Below are 16,032 nucleotides of genomic sequence, written 5' to 3' on the forward strand. Positions count from 1 at the left end.
TTGCACAGTATCATGCTCATCCGTTTCGGTTTGATTCTCAACTGAGACAGGACGAAGTGAGCTCTCTGTTTCCGACAGAGCTGATGAGCTATTCTCTAAGACTTTGGTCTTTTCAGATGTATGTGTCTGATCGTGTATGATGGGTTCAAAACTTACATCACGTTGCTGCGACTTTAGGACACCATCCAATTGAGGTAGGTTTGTGTTAGTTTCATCCCCCGTTTCTACGTCAGGTAAGTATACTTCGGTTTTTTTCGTTTTTTCAGGTAAGTATGTTGCTGCTTCTTTCACTCTTTCAGGTAAGAATGTCGCAGTTTCACTCATTCTGTCAGGTAAGAATGTTTCGGTGTTGATGCCTTTGTCAAGTAAGGACAATTCAGCATTTTCATTACCAGCTAAGGTTGGTTCCTTGCGATCCCCTGTGTGTAAGGATAGTGTGTTTTGTTGTTGAATATTATTTACCGGTCCTGAATCTGCTATGAGTTCCCTATTTGGCAAGGTGACCGCTATTTGATAGGATGGTCGGTTTAGCACTTGTGGAAGATCAGAGTAATAAAACTCATCTACCTCTTCGTCAAGTGGCTCATCTGGGTCAGGTTCTAAGGCTGAACTCTGTCTTGTATGAGGTCTGCTAGGTTTCGTAACGCGTTCTGTTTCATTTTCTAATGAAGAGAGAAAACCACAAGGCAGTAAAAGATCTCTGTGGAGTGTTCTGTTGGGTCCTTCTCCGTTCTCTGGTTTTACAGTGTATACTGGCAAGTTTTCCATCTGTTTGAGAACTATATACACTGTTTGCTCCCATTTGTCTGCTAATTTATGCTTTTCTCTTAAGCGAAGATTTCGGACTAAAACACGATCTCCCACACCTAGTGTGGACTCACGAATGTTTCTGTCGAACCGTTCTTTGTTCTTCCTCGCTGTTTTTAGAGAGTTTTTTATGACAATGTCATAACTCTGTTCCAGATGACTCTTCAGTTCTTTAACATACTGAGAATGAGTTATAGAGGGCTTGTTCAAATGCGGTAACCCAAAGGCAATATCTATAGGCAACCGAGGCTGCCTACCGAACATTAGCTCGTAGGGAGAGTATCCCGTCACGTCATTTTTTGTACAATTGTACGAGTGAGTAAGTGGTTTTACAAAATCGCGCCAGTGATGTTTCTCAGTGGCTTGTAAAGTTCCCAACATGCTGAGTAATGTACGATTGTACCGTTCAACGGGGTTGCCACGAGGGTGATAAGGGCTCGTTCTGACTTTACGGATACCAAGTAAAGAACAAAGTTCCTTGATTGTACGTGATTCGAAATCCCGTCCCTGATCACTATGAAGACGCTCAGGAAACCCGTAGTGGACTAAAAAATGTTCCCACAGGTTCTTCGCGACGGTGGTGGCTTTCTGATCTTTGGTTGGGATGGACACTGCATACTTTGTAAAATGGTCTGTAATCACTAAGACATCTTTAGTGTTCTTACTGTCTGGTTCTATGGAGAGAAAATCCATGCAAACTAACTCCATAGGTCTGGTGGTGGTAATACTCACCATTGGAGCAGCTTTGTCAGGGAGGGCCTTCCGACGGATACATCTTTCGCAAGTTTTAACTTTGATTTCGATATCACTAGCCATTCTTGGCCAGTAAAAACGGGACCGAATGAGATCTGTCGTACGTTCAACCCCAAGATGCCCCATATCATCATGTAGGCTTTGCATGACTGTTGAACGTAATGAATCAGGCAAGACTAACTGCAATGATGTCTCTGGTCCTAATTGGCGTCTCCGGTACAGTAAATCATTTTGAAACTCAAACCGTTTCCACTCTCTCAAAAGGTTAAGAACCACCGGGGGTTCTGCAATAGTATCAGTTGGCGGTTTATTGTCAGTCATAAGCAGCTGAATGACTCGGCCAATGGTTGGATCTTTCCTCTGCAAGGAGACAAGGTCAGCATGGTTATACTTGGGCACAGCAAAGAAACTGTCACTATTGTCTTCCAACTGGAATAGGTCTGGAATGGCCGCTGCAGACATGGCAAGTGACTGAACTAAACCACAAGGAGAATCAGTCTCATCCAAGACCATGTGCTTTTGGCATGTTGCCTTCACTGCTTCGGCTTGAAGTTGAAGCTCGACTTCTTTGACAGAGGATAAAAGATGAGATCGGAACTCATCTAGTCGTTGGCATTCCTCAGTGAATTTTGAGTTGTCTTCAGGTTTATCATGCAGCCTCCTAGACAGGCCATCCGCGTCAACGTTCTGTGTACCTGCACGGTATCTGATGTCAAAATTATAGGTGGACAACGCAGCTAGCCAACGATAGCTCGTTGCATCGAGTTTTGCCGTTGTTAAGAGGTAAGTTAACGGATTATTATCAGTAATGACAGTGAATGTGTTCCCATACAAATAGTCATGAAACTTATCTGTTATGGCCCACTTTAAGGCTAGAAACTCCAACTTGTGCGCAGGGTACCTAGTTTCACTAGAGCTTAAACCGCGACTTGCATAAGCGATTACCTGTGTGACACCGTTTTGCACTTGGTATAGCGCTGCACCGAGTCCGGTCGTACTAGCATCTGTGTGTACTAGATATGGGAGTTTTGCGTCAGCGTAGCCAAGAACTGGCGAAGTGGTAAGTTTTTCAATAATAGTTTGAAAGGACTTCTCACAGTCTTGGCTCCAACGATTCCCAAAGGGTTCTTTGGGGTTCAAGTACTTTGATCTACATGGTGGTGTTTTAAAGTTTTTCCGTTTGGGTGGATAACCAGCCGTGAGAGATGTTAGTGGCTTGACAATATTTGAGTAATCTTTAACGAAGCGTCGGTAATAACCGGTAAATCCTAAGAAAGATTGGAGTTCCTTCAAAGTCTGAGGCTTCGGCCATGTTTTGAGTGCTTCCACCTTATCTGGATCGGTTTTTATGCCATCTCGAGATACTATATGTCCAAGATAACGCACAGATGTCTGGAAAAAACGACACTTATCTGGTGATAGCTTGAGTCCGTATTCTCTAAGCCGTTCAAGAACGTGAGAAAGTCTGGTTTCGTGTTCTTCCAAGGAGTTGGAAAAGACGATCAAGTCGTCTAGGAAAACTAACACTTCCTTCAGATTAATGTCCTTCATACACTTTTCCATAACCCGTTGGAAAGTGCTTGGAGCATTTGTTATTCCTTGTGGCATACGGTTAAATTCATAAAACCCAAACGGGCAAACAAAAGCAGTTTTAGGTTTATCCTTTTCACACATCTCTATTTGATAGTAACCTGACTTGAGGTCCATCACAGAAAACCACTGTGATCCAGCGAGAGCAGAAAAGGACTCCTCCAAGTTAGGCAGGGCATATGCGTCGCGAATGGTTTGCAGATTAAGCTTTCTATAGTCTATACATAGACGTACCTCACCATTCTTTTTCCGAACTACCACTATTGGTGAGGCAAATGGAGACTCCGACTCTCTTATTATACCGGTTTCCAAGAGGGCTTCCAAATGTTTTCTCACGGCTTCATAATCATGTGGATGGATCGGCCGAGATTTCTGTTTGAATGGGGTCTCGTCTTTTAAGTTGATGTGATGTCTTATCTGTTGTGTATGACCAAAATCAAGATCGTGGTGCGAAAACACATCGGAGTAAGTGTTAAGTTTGTTGGTGATCCTCCCTTTCCATTCTTCGGACAAGGGCGAAGTACCGAAGTCAAAACTGAGAGGAGGGTTTGAAGGTGAAGTCTGTTGCTGCGAACTACACGCCGCAAGTACTTTCTGATCACTTTTGTCAGGTTCTGGATATGGCATAACACGATCGGCTTTAACTAACTCAGCGATCACACAGTTAGTGGGTAATGTGATGTCATGGTTAGTTTCGTTTCTTAGTACAACAGGTACTTTGTATGGACCATGTGAAGGTAAGGAAATGAGGCAACAGTCTACAATTATACCCCCTGGTAGAGAACCATTGGTGGGTTGTTCAATGAGTGCATAAGGCTCATGCTTGTTTTGGCTGGGTTGCATAAACCCTTCTAGTAACAGTTTTTTATTTGCAGGGAGAACTTCTTGGGTTCTCCCTCGAAGCTTCACCACACCAACTCGTCCATCTTTGCTTTGTTTTTTTCTGACTGCTAAGGCTTTTAGCACGTGTTGGTACCCATAAGAGAGTGCCTTGGAATCAGGTAAGTTATTGGCAGACAATTGCTCATACAAAGGATCGAGTGTGTTTGTGCCAATGAGTAGTGGTGTATCAGAGTTTGAGCTTATATCCGGAACCACTAACGCAAGGGTAGGTAACTCAAGTCCAGACTGATCGAGCTCTTTTGGAAATGTGACACTTATCTCTATGTATCCTAAATAAGGAACTGCTTGACCGTTTGCGCCCTCGACTTCTAACAGATTACTGATGGGTTTAATTGAGAGGTCAGGTAAGTGTTCTTGGTAAAAAGAATTGGCAATGGTGGTTACCTGGGACCCTGAATCCAGTAAACAATTACATTCAACACTGTTAACTGAGACTGTAGCTGTGCATCGCCCACCCACTAATCTTTTGGGAAGTTTTGGCACTGAATGAGCATGAACTGGCTTGCAAAAAAGTCTCTCTGTCCTTTCCTTAGAGGGACTTGGTTCTACTTTAGCACCTATCTGTCCCACGATAGGAGCTTCTACCGGTTTAAAGGAGGAGACTGAGCAATTGGCTTTGACATCTCCCACTCGCGCTGCTTCTGTCTAAGAGCAAGTCTTTTAGTTGCAACTAGTGCTGGATTTGGCTCGTTGCTACAGCTAGAAGCTATGTGCCCATCTTCTCCGCACTTAAAACAGTATCCAGGCTTTGGTCTGGGCACCACTGCAGTTATCTGCTGAATCTGTTTGGGCTCATCTGGAATTTTAGTCCCCACACGGGGTTTTGACTCTTTTTGAGTTTTCTTTGCCTTTTTATCTGTGTTGTTAACCTTAAGCTGTGCAATTTGGCTCCTGAGCTCAGCGATTTGTTTGCGTAAGTCATCACAGTTATCATCTATTTCCAGTTCACAAGTGTTTTTACTCTGAGAGCATGTTGTTTGCACATTTGAATACACTCTAGTTCGTTGTGCCCCTAAGTGTTGTTTCATGCGTGCTGCTTTAGTAGCCTGTTTGTCTTCTTCAGTGCGCAGTTTGAGGAGAAGTGCTGTAAAATGAGGCGGGTTGTCTTTCTTTTGTTCGAGTTGCAGGTTTGAAATCAGCGAGCTGTCCCAACAGCCTCTGCAAAACTGCTTGAGCAGCTGCTGGTCGGCGTCACTGGAGGAAATTCCATTCCTCTGAATAACTAGGTTTAACAAGGTGTATAACCTCTGAAAGTAATCGGAAGGTTTTTCACCACTGTCCTGGTTTGTGTTTAAGAAGCGAGCAAAGAGCTCGTCGCCGTCTTCGACAGCTGCGTAAGCTGAATCGAGATGTTCAAGGTACGTTTCCGGGTCGGATTTTGGACTAAGAGCTTTAACGATGCTCGCTGCTGGGGCTGACAGACTCTCCACGATTCTTCGTACAATTTGGGACTTGGTGAGTGAAGGGTCATTTATGCATAACACTACACTACTACGCCAAGTATCATAGTCAGTTTCAAAAGAAGGGTGTGGAACTCGCCCTGAGAACGGTTTTAGTCTGTATTGTGAAGTAGGCGGAGGGATAACCTCACTGCTTTTAACAATGTGTTCCACAATAACTCGCTGAACCTCAGGTGTGTTTAAAAGATTTGGTGGAATGCAAGGGTTTTGTTTTCCAGTCTCTGTAGGTGGACAATTGTCCTTTGAGTTGTTCATATAGTTAACTTCTGGTGTTAAAGGCAGGGAATATGTAACTTGGTCACTATGGAGCATTGGCTCTGGTTCAGTGACTGGTTCAGATGCATGGGTATCCCTTCCTAAAGATTCCCCAATTTTTGCCAGTTCCTCCATTAGAAGGTCTTTAAATGATTGATTGCTACGCGCAGCTATGTCCCTGAGCTCTGACAGATAGGCATCAGTGGCAGATGTGCTAGTTTCTAGACTGTACGCGCTGGCTAGGTCTTGAATATGAAAGAAAACATCTGGGTTCCTAGTACAAGGTTTGTCATAGGGTAAACATTGTTTCTTTAATTCCTTAACAGTGGCTTCATGTTGAAACTCCACAATAATCTGATCACAGTTTGGTAACTTAATGCGCCTGTTAACTGGTCCGAATCCTTCCATAAACCCAAAGACTTCGTTATCAAGGTCTGTATCAGTTAACCCACTGATTAAAACAGCATTTGAAACTTTGACCTTTTCTGTTTTCACAACTTCCATTTTAAAACACTCAAAAGTACCAATAATGCCAAAATGGCAAACCACTGTGACCTCCAGGCACTCTTATGATGTCAGTCAATGGTTAGCTAAGGTAACAACTCTACAATTCTCCTGGCTGGCTCGCCAAGTTTTATGTAACCGGATTACAGGATACAATAAGATAATTAAAAGAAAAAATAAACAAATGGGCCAATAATTAGGTTCGGGGAGAATTGGAGGTTGTTTAAGAATGACTGGAGTCACGGGTATAGCATGAAACGGTTTATATACTAAATTTTAATAATAATGGGAAATATAACACATAAAGATAACACACAAAAACAGATGAAAACAATCGACAATAGTAAAATGCTCGGTATGAGATTTGATCATATGAGTCACAAGTCAGCCGGCGTCAAGTCAAATCCCCACGCTTGGGGTGAAAGTCAGAGTCCGGTGGTGCGATTTTTTCCTACCGCACCGTTGAGATTGTTCACAGAAGAGAGCAGTCTGCTCTTCAGTTACTTGAGATGTCCGGGTTCGTTCAGTGGTTAAGGCTCGCCATCTCCCTCGTCAGGAAGAAATCCAGTTCTCGTTCCAAGTGAGTGATCATAGGAGTCGGGATCAAACCCAAGGAAAAAAAAAAACCCAGCCTGTAAACAACAGGACTGTTAGCGAGTTGGCATCGACCCTTCTCGTCACATCACAGCATAAAGTCTTACAGACTTAAACAAATGCTTCACTCTATTGGCATAGCCAATCATGTTTGGGTTCACAGTTCAACTAACATAACATCAATTTGATTGTCTATTAAAATAATTCTCAGTAGCTCTGGAAATATAATTACATATGACAACAATTGTTCAGCTCAATAGGCTCAGTTAGATTCTATTACTCTACACTATTCAACAAGAAATACATTCATGACAACAAGGATACATTTAGTTGTGTTTCTATACAGCATTGTGACACCTTGTATATCTGTAACACAATAAATAAATAAATAAATAAATAAATAAATAAATAAATAAATAAATAAATAAATAAATAAAATGTTCTATAACAAAATTCAACAAAATATAAATTCTGGTCCTTTGGTCCACCTTTGTAAAATAATTCCTCCCTAATCAGTTAGCTTTTATTTATTTTTATTTATCTATTTTTTTTTTATTATTAAATGTTTGGTTAAGGGACGCATTGCTAATTCTATGGCGTTAGCTATAACGCCCCTGAGGACCTTGTACATCTAGGCCGTACCACCATTAACTGGCGGTTTGAGCCGTTAACTCCTGGGAATCCCATATGCCCTACCGCCGTTAACTGGCGGTTTGAGCCGTTAACTCCTATATGCCCTACCACCATTAACTGGTAGTTTGAGATGTTAACTCCTGGGATCTAACGTCTAGCAGCCCACTGCTGTCACCTCGGTTGCTGTAATTAGCTTTTTGAATTTAATAATTTACTGAATTTAATCTCATTCACTCACCAACGCGCTCCAACGGTTCCCTCCTACAGAGGATTGGTTCACTCTGTCGTCTCCACACAAATCTATAAGAATTGAATTAATTTGATAAGCTATTTAAGTTTCCTTTTTTTTTTTAAGTTGCATCGTTAGCTTTTTCTCTTCTTTTTTCTTTACTCACCGCGTTGGTTCCAAGTTCCTAGCTCTTATTAGAAGGAGTCAAGTCCGCCTCTCCCTCTATCTATGCGGCACCCAAATCAGGGTTCTTCACGGCCTCGACCGTTGTTTTTTTCTCTCTCTCTCTCTCTCTCTAACCGCTCAGTCTTTGCTTTCTGTATCTGCGTGCTGCACAGCCGTTTGTCTCTCCTCTCGCTCAGCTGCGTCGCACGGTTTTATTTCGCGGAGGCGGGACTTATTTCTCTCAGCCAATGAAATTTCAGATTCCCACCTGGACCAATAGTATACAGCTTTCCTCTTCTGTTTCTGTTAGGGATGTTCAAGATTCTTGTTTTAACCGATGTTTAATATTAAACTCGTTATTTTAGTTATTCACCCTTCCAATAATTCATTATGAAATTATCTATTAGTTAATTAGATATCTATTAATTAGTATTGTTAATTTCCTTAATTTATATTTTATATTTTATCTAAATTGAGGATGGATCATATTAGTAAGCCAATTAGTTAATACCTCATTAAGGTTCTAGCTTCTGGGTTACATATGATTTTTGACAATAGATACAGAGTACAGTAATGAAACTCTTCCCTGACCGGGAATCGAACCCGGGCCACGACGGTGAGAGCGTCGGATCCTAGCCACTAGACCATCAGGGAGACACTATTCCTCTTTATCCACCAAGTGAATGGTTGCACAGTTGTATAGAATCAGTCATTCCATGAACTTGCATTGTCCAACTGACGTCCTAATTTTGGATTTCTTTTGCCACAAAAATGTGCGTAGAGTCCCATCGGTGTGTAAAATGACCTTCCGGAACGTCTACAATTAGGCTCAATTGTCTTAAATTTAGCAAGCAGTCAAGCACGCCTAAGAGCAAATATTTATTGCAACACATAGACTTTAAGAACCAAATTCTGGAAAAGTTTTTTTGTGTTGTGAACTAAAGTTATACTATGGCCTCAGACTGTCAACAGTCATGGAATTTGACGAAATGTACAGCGTTGGAGATTATTTTAGCACTGGAACTGCTATAGGTTTTTGGGTGGACATCACTGTCATGTTGAAAATCAAAAGGTCTTTCTTTGATTACATTTTGTTGCCTTCCTGTGGATTAAGTTTCATCTTAATGTAGATCAAATTGAACACAGACAACGGTTTCTGATCTGACTCTTTGTCAGCAGTCACTGATGGTGCAAGTCAAATTAGTTTAGTGCACAATAAAAATGTAAAACTTTAAACCCCAAGAAAGACCAGTCATTTCATCTTTCCGATCATAACGATTTTACATTGAATTATGTGGCATTGGTGGTATAGTGGTGAGCATAGCTGCCTTCCAAGCAGTTGACCTGGGTTCGATTCCCGGCCAATGCAAAGATTTATCTGTCCTACTTCGAAGTAAGCAGATTGCAGAGTATTTCCTAATCCATTCTAAACATCACCAAACCTACTGATTGTGTAAATGTACCTGTTTTTAATTATTTATCTTAAAGCAGCCATTTCCTCCATTAAGTCATCAACAATGATTTTTGACAATAGATACAGAGTACAGTAATGAAACTCTTCCCTGACCGGGAATCGAACCCGGGCCACGACGGTGAGAGCGTCGGATCCTAGCCACTAGACCATCAGGGAGACACTATTCCTCTTTATCCACCAAGTGAATGCTTGCACAGTTGTATAGAATCAGTCATTCCATGAACTTGCATTGTCCAACTGACGTCCTGATTTTGGATTTCTTTTGCCACAAAAATGTGCGTAGAGTCCCATCGGTGTGTAAAATGACCTTCCGGAACGTCTACAATTAGGCTCAATTGTCTTAAATTTAGCAAGCAGTCAAGCACGCCTAAGAGCAAATATTTATTGCAACACATAGACTTTAAGAACCAAATTCTGGAAAAGTTTTTTTGTGTTGTGAACTAAAGTTATACTATGGCCTCAGACTGTCAACAGTCATGGAATTTGACGAAATGTACAGCGTTGGAGATTATTTTAGCACTGGAACTGCTATAGGTTTTTGGGTGGACATCACTGTCATGTTGAAAATCAAAAGGTCTTTCTTTGATTACATTTTGTTGCCTTCCTGTGGATTAAGTTTCATCTTAATGTAGATCAAATTGAACACAGACAACGGTTTCTGATCTGACTCTTTGTCAGCAGTCACTGATGGTGCAAGTCAAATTAGTTTAGTGCACAATAAAAATGTAAAACTTCAAACCCCAAGAAAGACCAGTCATTTCATCTTTCCGATCATATTGATTTTACATTGAATTATGTGGCATTGGTGGTATAGTGGTGAGCATAGCTGCCTTCCAAGCAGTTGACCTGGGTTCGATTCCCGGCCAATGCAAAGATTTATCTGTCCTACTTCGAAGTAAGCAGATTGCAGAGTATTTCCTAATCCATTCTAAACATCACCAAACCTACTGATTGTATAAATGTACCTGTTTTTAATTATTTATCTTAAAGCAGCCATTTCCTCAATTATGTCATCAACAATGATTTTTGACAATAGATACAGAGTACAGTAATGAAACTCTTCCCTGACCGGGAATCGAACCCGGGCCACGACGGTGAGAGCGCCGGATCCTAGCCACTAGACCATCAGGGAGACACTATTCCTCTTTATCCACCAAGTGAATGCTTGCACAGTTGTATAGAATCAGTCATTCCATGAACTTGCATTGTCCAACTGACGTCCTGATTTTGGATTTCTTTTGCCACAAAAAATGTGCGTAGAGTCCCATCGGTGTGTAAAATGACCTTCCGGAACGTCTACAATTAGGCTCAATTGTCTTAAATTCAGCAAGCAGTCAAGCACGCCTAAGAGCAAATATTTATTGCAACACATAGACTTTAAGAACCAAATTCTGGAAAAGTTTTTTTGTGTTGTGAACAAAAGCTATAGTGAACTAAAGCTATACTATGGCCTCAAACTGTCAACAGTCATGGAATTTGACGGAATGTACAGCGTTGGAGACTATTTTAGCACTGGAACTGCTATAGGTTTTTGGGTGGACATCTCTGTCATGTTGAAAATCAAAAGGTCTTTCTTTGATTACATTTTGTTGCCTTCCTGTGGATTAAGTTTCATCTTAATGTAGATCAAATTGAACACAGACAACGGTTTCTGATCTGACTCTTTGTCAGCAGTCACTGATGGTGCAAGTCAAATTAGTTTAGTGCACAATAAAAATGTAAAACTTCAAACCCCAAGAAAGACCAGTCATTTCATCTTTCCGATCATAACGATTTTTCATTGACTACGTGGCATTGGTGGTATAGTGGTGAGCATAACTGCCTTCCAAGCAGTTGACCCGGGTTCGATTCCCGGCCAATGCAAAGATTCATCTGTCCTACTTCAAATTAAGCAGATTGCATAGTATTTCCTAATCGATTCTGAACATCGCCAAAATTACTGATTGTGTAAATGAACCTATTTTTAATTATTTATCTTAAAGCAGCCATTTCCTCAATTATGTCATTAACAATGATATTTGACATCAGATAATGAATATAGAAATGAAACTCTTCCCTGACCAGGAATCGAACCCGGGCCACGACGGTGAAAGCGTCGGATCCTAGCCACTAGACCATCAGGGAGACACTCTTCCTCTTAATCCACCAAGTGAACACTTGCACAGTTGTATAGAATCAGTCATTCCATGAACTTGCATTGTCCAACTGACGTCCTGATTTTGGATTTCTTTTGCCACAAAAATGTGCGTAGAGTCCCATCGGTGTGTAAAATGACCTTCCGGAACGTCTACAATTAGGCTCAATTGTCTTAAATTCAGCAAGCAGTCAAGCACGCCTAAGAGCAAATATTTATTGCAACACATAGACTTTAAGAACCAAATTCTGGAAAAGTTTTTTTGTGTTGTGAACAAAAGCTATAGTGAACTAAAGCTATACTATGGCCTCAGACTGTCAACAGTCATGGAATTTGACGGAATGTACAGCGTTGGAGACTATTTTAGCACTGGAACTGCTATAGGTTTTTGGGTGGACATCTCTGTCATGTTGAAAATCAAAAGGTCTTTCTTTGATTACATTTTGTTGCCTTCCTGTGGATTAAGTTTCTTCTTAATGTAGATCAAATTGAACACAGACAACGGTTTCTGATCTGACTCTTTGTCAGCAGTCACTGATGGTGCAAGTCAAATTAGTTCAGTGCACAATAAAAATGTAAAACTTCAAACCCCAAGAATGACCAGTAATTGCATCTTTCCGATCATAACGTTTTTACATTGAGTTATGTGGCATTGGTGGTATAGTGGTGAGCATAGCTGCCTTCCAAGCAGTTGACCCGGGTTCGATTCCCGGCCAAAGCAAAGATTCATCTGTCCTACTTCAAATTAAGCAGATTGCAGAGTATTTCCTAATCCATACTAAACATCACCAAACCTACTGATTGTGTAAATGTACCTGTTTCAATTATTTATCTTAAAGCAGCCTTTCCCTCAATTATGACATCAACAATGATTTTTGACAATAGATACAGAGTACAGTAATGAAACTCTTCCCTGACCGGGAATCGAACCCGGGCCACGACGGTGAGAGCGTCGGATCCTAGCCACTAGACCATCAGGGAGACACTATTCCTCTTTATCCACCAAGTGAATGGTTGCACAGTTGTATAGAATCAGTCATTCCATGAACTTGCATTGTCCAACTGACGTCCTGATTTTGGATTTCTTTTGCCACAAAAATGTGCGTAGAGTCCCATCGGTGTGTAAAATGACCTTCCGGAACGTCTACAATTAGGCTCAATTGTCTTAAATTTAGCAAGCAGTCAAGCACGCCTAAGAGCAAATATTTATTGCAACACATAGACTTTAAGAACCAAATTCTGGAAAAGTTTTTTTGTGTTGTGAACTAAAGTTATACTATGGCCTCAGACTGTCAACAGTCATGGAATTTGACGAAATGTACAGCGTTGGAGATTATTTTAGCACTGGAACTGCTATAGGTTTTTGGGTGGACATCACTGTCATGTTGAAAATCAAAAGGTCTTTCTTTGATTACATTTTGTTGCCTTCCTGTGGATTAAGTTTCATCTTAATGTAGATCAAATTGAACACAGACAACGGTTTCTGATCTGACTCTTTGTCAGCAGTCACTGATGGTGCAAGTCAAATTAGTTTAGTGCACAATAAAAATGTAAAACTTCAAACCCCAAGAAAGACCAGTCATTTCATCTTTCCGATCATAACGATTTTTCATTGACTACGTGGCATTGGTGGTATAGTGGTGAGCATAGCTGCCTTCCAAGCAGTTGACCCGGGTTCGATTCCCGGCCAATGCAAAGATTCATCTGTCCTACTTCAAATTAAGCAGATTGCATAGTATTTCCTAATCGATTCTGAACATCGCCAAAATTACTGATTGTGTAAATGAACCTATTTTTAATTATTTATCTTAAAGCAGCCATTTCCTCAATTATGTCATTAACAATGATATTTGACATCAGATAATGAATATAGAAATGAAACTCTTCCCTGACCGGGAATCGAACCCGGGCCACGACGGTGAAAGCGTCGGATCCTAGCCACTAGACCATCAGGGAGACACTCTTCCTCTTAATCCACCAAGTGAACACTTGCACAGTTGTATAGAATCAGTCATTCCATGAACTTGCATTGTCCAACTGACGTCCTGATTTTGGATTTCTTTTGCCACAAAAATGTGCGTAGAGTCCCATCGGTGTGTAAAATGACCTTCCGGAACGTCTACAATTAGGCTCAATTGTCTTAAATTCAGCAAGCAGTCAAGCACGCCTAAGAGCAAATATTTATTGCAACACATAGACTTTAAGAACCAAATTCTGGAAAAGTTTTTTTGTGTTGTGAACAAAAGCTATAGTGAACTAAAGCTATACTATGGCCTCAGACTGTCAACAGTCATGGAATTTGACGGAATGTACAGCGTTGGAGACTATTTTAGCACTGGAACTGCTATAGGTTTTTGGGTGGACATCTCTGTCATGTTGAAAATCAAAAGGTCTTTCTTTGATTACATTTTGTTGCCTTCCTGTGGATTAAGTTTCTTCTTAATGTAGATCAAATTGAACACAGACAACGGTTTCTGATCTGACTCTTTGTCAGCAGTCACTGATGGTGCAAGTCAAATTAGTTCAGTGCACAATAAAAATGTAAAACTTCAAACCCCAAGAATGACCAGTAATTGCATCTTTCCGATCATAACGTTTTTACTTTGAGTTATGTGGCATTGGTGGTATAGTGGTGAGCATAGCTGCCTTCCAAGCAGTTGACCTGGGTTCGATTCCCGGCCAATGCAAAGATTTATCTGTCCTACTTCGAAGTAAGCAGATTGCAGAGTATTTCCTAATCCATTCTAAACATCACCAAACCTACTGATTGTGTAAATGTACCTGTTTTTAATTATTTATCTTAAAGCAGCCATTTCCTCCATTAAGTCATCAACAATGATTTTTGACAATAGATACAGAGTACAGTAATGAAACTCTTCCCTGACCGGGAATCGAACCCGGGCCACGACGGTGAGAGCGTCGGATCCTAGCCACTAGACCATCAGGGAGACACTATTCCTCTTTATCCACCAAGTGAATGCTTGCACAGTTGTATAGAATCAGTCATTCCATGAACTTGCATTGTCCAACTGACGTCCTGATTTTGGATTTCTTTTGCCACAAAAATGTGCGTAGAGTCCCATCGGTGTGTAAAATGACCTTCCGGAACGTCTACAATTAGGCTCAATTGTCTTAAATTCAGCAAGCAGTCAAGCACGCCTAAGAGCAAATATTTATTGCAACACATAGACTTTAAGAACCAAATTCTGGAAAAGTTTTTTTGTGTTGTGAACTAAAGTTATACTATGGCCTCAGACTGTCAACAGTCATGGAATTTGACGAAATGTACAGCGTTGGAGATTATTTTAGCACTGGAACTGCTATAGGTTTTTGGGTGGACATCACTGTCATGTTGAAAATCAAAAGGTCTTTCTTTGATTACATTTTGTTGCCTTCCTGTGGATTAAGTTTCATCTTAATGTAGATCAAATTGAACACAGACAACGGTTTCTGATCTGACTCTTTGTCAGCAGTCACTGATGGTGCAAGTCAAATTAGTTTAGTGCACAATAAAAATGTAAAACTTCAAACCCCAAGAAAGACCAGTCATTTCATCTTTCCGATCATATTGATTTTACATTGAATTATGTGGCATTGGTGGTATAGTGGTGAGCATAGCTGCCTTCCAAGCAGTTGACCTGGGTTCGATTCCCGGCCAATGCAAAGATTCATCTGTCCTACTTCGAAGTAAGCAGATTGCAGAGTATTTCCTAATCCATTCTAAACATCACCAAACCTACTGATTGTATAAATGTACCTGTTTTTAATTATTTATCTTAAAGCAGCCATTTCCTCAATTATGTCATCAACAATGATTTTTGACAATAGATACAGAGTACAGTAATGAAACTCTTCCCTGACCGGGAATCGAACCCGGGCCACGACGGTGAGAGCGTCGGATCCTAGCCACTAGACCATCAGGGAGACACTATTCCTCTTTATCCACCAAGTGAATGCTTGCACAGTTGTATAGAATCAGTCATTCCATGAACTTGCATTGTCCAACTGACGTCCTGATTTTGGATTTCTTTTGCCACAAAAAATGTGCGTAGAGTCCCATCGGTGTGTAAAATGACCTTCCGGAACGTCTACAATTAGGCTCAATTGTCTTAAATTCAGCAAGCAGTCAAGCACGCCTAAGAGCAAATATTTATTGCAACACATAGACTTTAAGAACCAAATTCTGGAAAAGATTTTTTGTGTTGTGAACAAAAGCTATAGTGAACTAAAGCTATACTATGGCCTCAAACTGTCAACAGTCATGGAATTTGACGGAATGTACAGCGTTGGAGACTATTTTAGCACTGGAACTGCTATAGGTTTTTGGGTGGACATCTCTGTCATGTTGAAAATCAAAAGGTCTTTCTTTGATTACATTTTGTTGCCTTCCTGTGGATTAAGTTTCATCTTAATGTAGATCAAATTGAACACAGACAACGGTTTCTGATCTGACTCTTTGTCAGCAGTCACTGATGGTGCAAGTCAAATTAGTTTAGTGCACAATAAAAATGTAAAACTTCAAACCCCAAGA

At 40.7% G+C, this 16,032-nt stretch overlaps 15 non-coding genes across 15 annotated transcripts; 7 read left to right on the forward strand and 8 right to left on the reverse strand.

Moving 5' to 3' along the window:
* Positions 1–8,475: 8,475 nt before the first annotated feature.
* Positions 8,476–8,547, reverse strand: trnae-cuc (transfer RNA glutamic acid (anticodon CUC)). Its single transcript has one exon. It is a non-coding gene; the product is annotated as a tRNA-Glu (tRNA).
* A 643-nt stretch (positions 8,548–9,190) lies between these two features.
* On the forward strand, positions 9,191–9,262 carry trnag-ucc (transfer RNA glycine (anticodon UCC)). Its single transcript has one exon. It is a non-coding gene; the product is annotated as a tRNA-Gly (tRNA).
* A 189-nt stretch (positions 9,263–9,451) lies between these two features.
* On the reverse strand, positions 9,452–9,523 carry trnae-cuc (transfer RNA glutamic acid (anticodon CUC)). The gene has a single exon. It is a non-coding gene; the product is annotated as a tRNA-Glu (tRNA).
* Positions 9,524–10,166: 643 nt separating this feature from the next.
* On the forward strand, positions 10,167–10,238 carry trnag-ucc (transfer RNA glycine (anticodon UCC)). Its single transcript has one exon. It is a non-coding gene; the product is annotated as a tRNA-Gly (tRNA).
* A 189-nt stretch (positions 10,239–10,427) lies between these two features.
* On the reverse strand, positions 10,428–10,499 carry trnae-cuc (transfer RNA glutamic acid (anticodon CUC)). Its single transcript has one exon. It is a non-coding gene; the product is annotated as a tRNA-Glu (tRNA).
* A 659-nt stretch (positions 10,500–11,158) lies between these two features.
* trnag-ucc (transfer RNA glycine (anticodon UCC)) lies at positions 11,159–11,230 on the forward strand. Its single transcript has one exon. It is a non-coding gene; the product is annotated as a tRNA-Gly (tRNA).
* Positions 11,231–11,419: 189 nt separating this feature from the next.
* On the reverse strand, positions 11,420–11,491 carry trnae-uuc (transfer RNA glutamic acid (anticodon UUC)). The gene has a single exon. It is a non-coding gene; the product is annotated as a tRNA-Glu (tRNA).
* Positions 11,492–12,150: 659 nt separating this feature from the next.
* Positions 12,151–12,222, forward strand: trnag-ucc (transfer RNA glycine (anticodon UCC)). The gene has a single exon. It is a non-coding gene; the product is annotated as a tRNA-Gly (tRNA).
* A 188-nt stretch (positions 12,223–12,410) lies between these two features.
* On the reverse strand, positions 12,411–12,482 carry trnae-cuc (transfer RNA glutamic acid (anticodon CUC)). The gene has a single exon. It is a non-coding gene; the product is annotated as a tRNA-Glu (tRNA).
* Positions 12,483–13,124: 642 nt separating this feature from the next.
* On the forward strand, positions 13,125–13,196 carry trnag-ucc (transfer RNA glycine (anticodon UCC)). Its single transcript has one exon. It is a non-coding gene; the product is annotated as a tRNA-Gly (tRNA).
* A 189-nt stretch (positions 13,197–13,385) lies between these two features.
* Positions 13,386–13,457, reverse strand: trnae-uuc (transfer RNA glutamic acid (anticodon UUC)). The gene has a single exon. It is a non-coding gene; the product is annotated as a tRNA-Glu (tRNA).
* Positions 13,458–14,116: 659 nt separating this feature from the next.
* trnag-ucc (transfer RNA glycine (anticodon UCC)) lies at positions 14,117–14,188 on the forward strand. The gene has a single exon. It is a non-coding gene; the product is annotated as a tRNA-Gly (tRNA).
* Positions 14,189–14,377: 189 nt separating this feature from the next.
* On the reverse strand, positions 14,378–14,449 carry trnae-cuc (transfer RNA glutamic acid (anticodon CUC)). The gene has a single exon. It is a non-coding gene; the product is annotated as a tRNA-Glu (tRNA).
* Positions 14,450–15,092: 643 nt separating this feature from the next.
* trnag-ucc (transfer RNA glycine (anticodon UCC)) lies at positions 15,093–15,164 on the forward strand. Its single transcript has one exon. It is a non-coding gene; the product is annotated as a tRNA-Gly (tRNA).
* Positions 15,165–15,353: 189 nt separating this feature from the next.
* trnae-cuc (transfer RNA glutamic acid (anticodon CUC)) lies at positions 15,354–15,425 on the reverse strand. The gene has a single exon. It is a non-coding gene; the product is annotated as a tRNA-Glu (tRNA).
* Positions 15,426–16,032: the final 607 nt, after the last annotated feature.

Source organism: Nothobranchius furzeri, chromosome 3, assembly GCF_043380555.1.
Source record: "Nothobranchius furzeri strain GRZ-AD chromosome 3, NfurGRZ-RIMD1, whole genome shotgun sequence".
Taxonomy (NCBI): domain Eukaryota; kingdom Metazoa; phylum Chordata; class Actinopteri; order Cyprinodontiformes; family Nothobranchiidae; genus Nothobranchius; species Nothobranchius furzeri.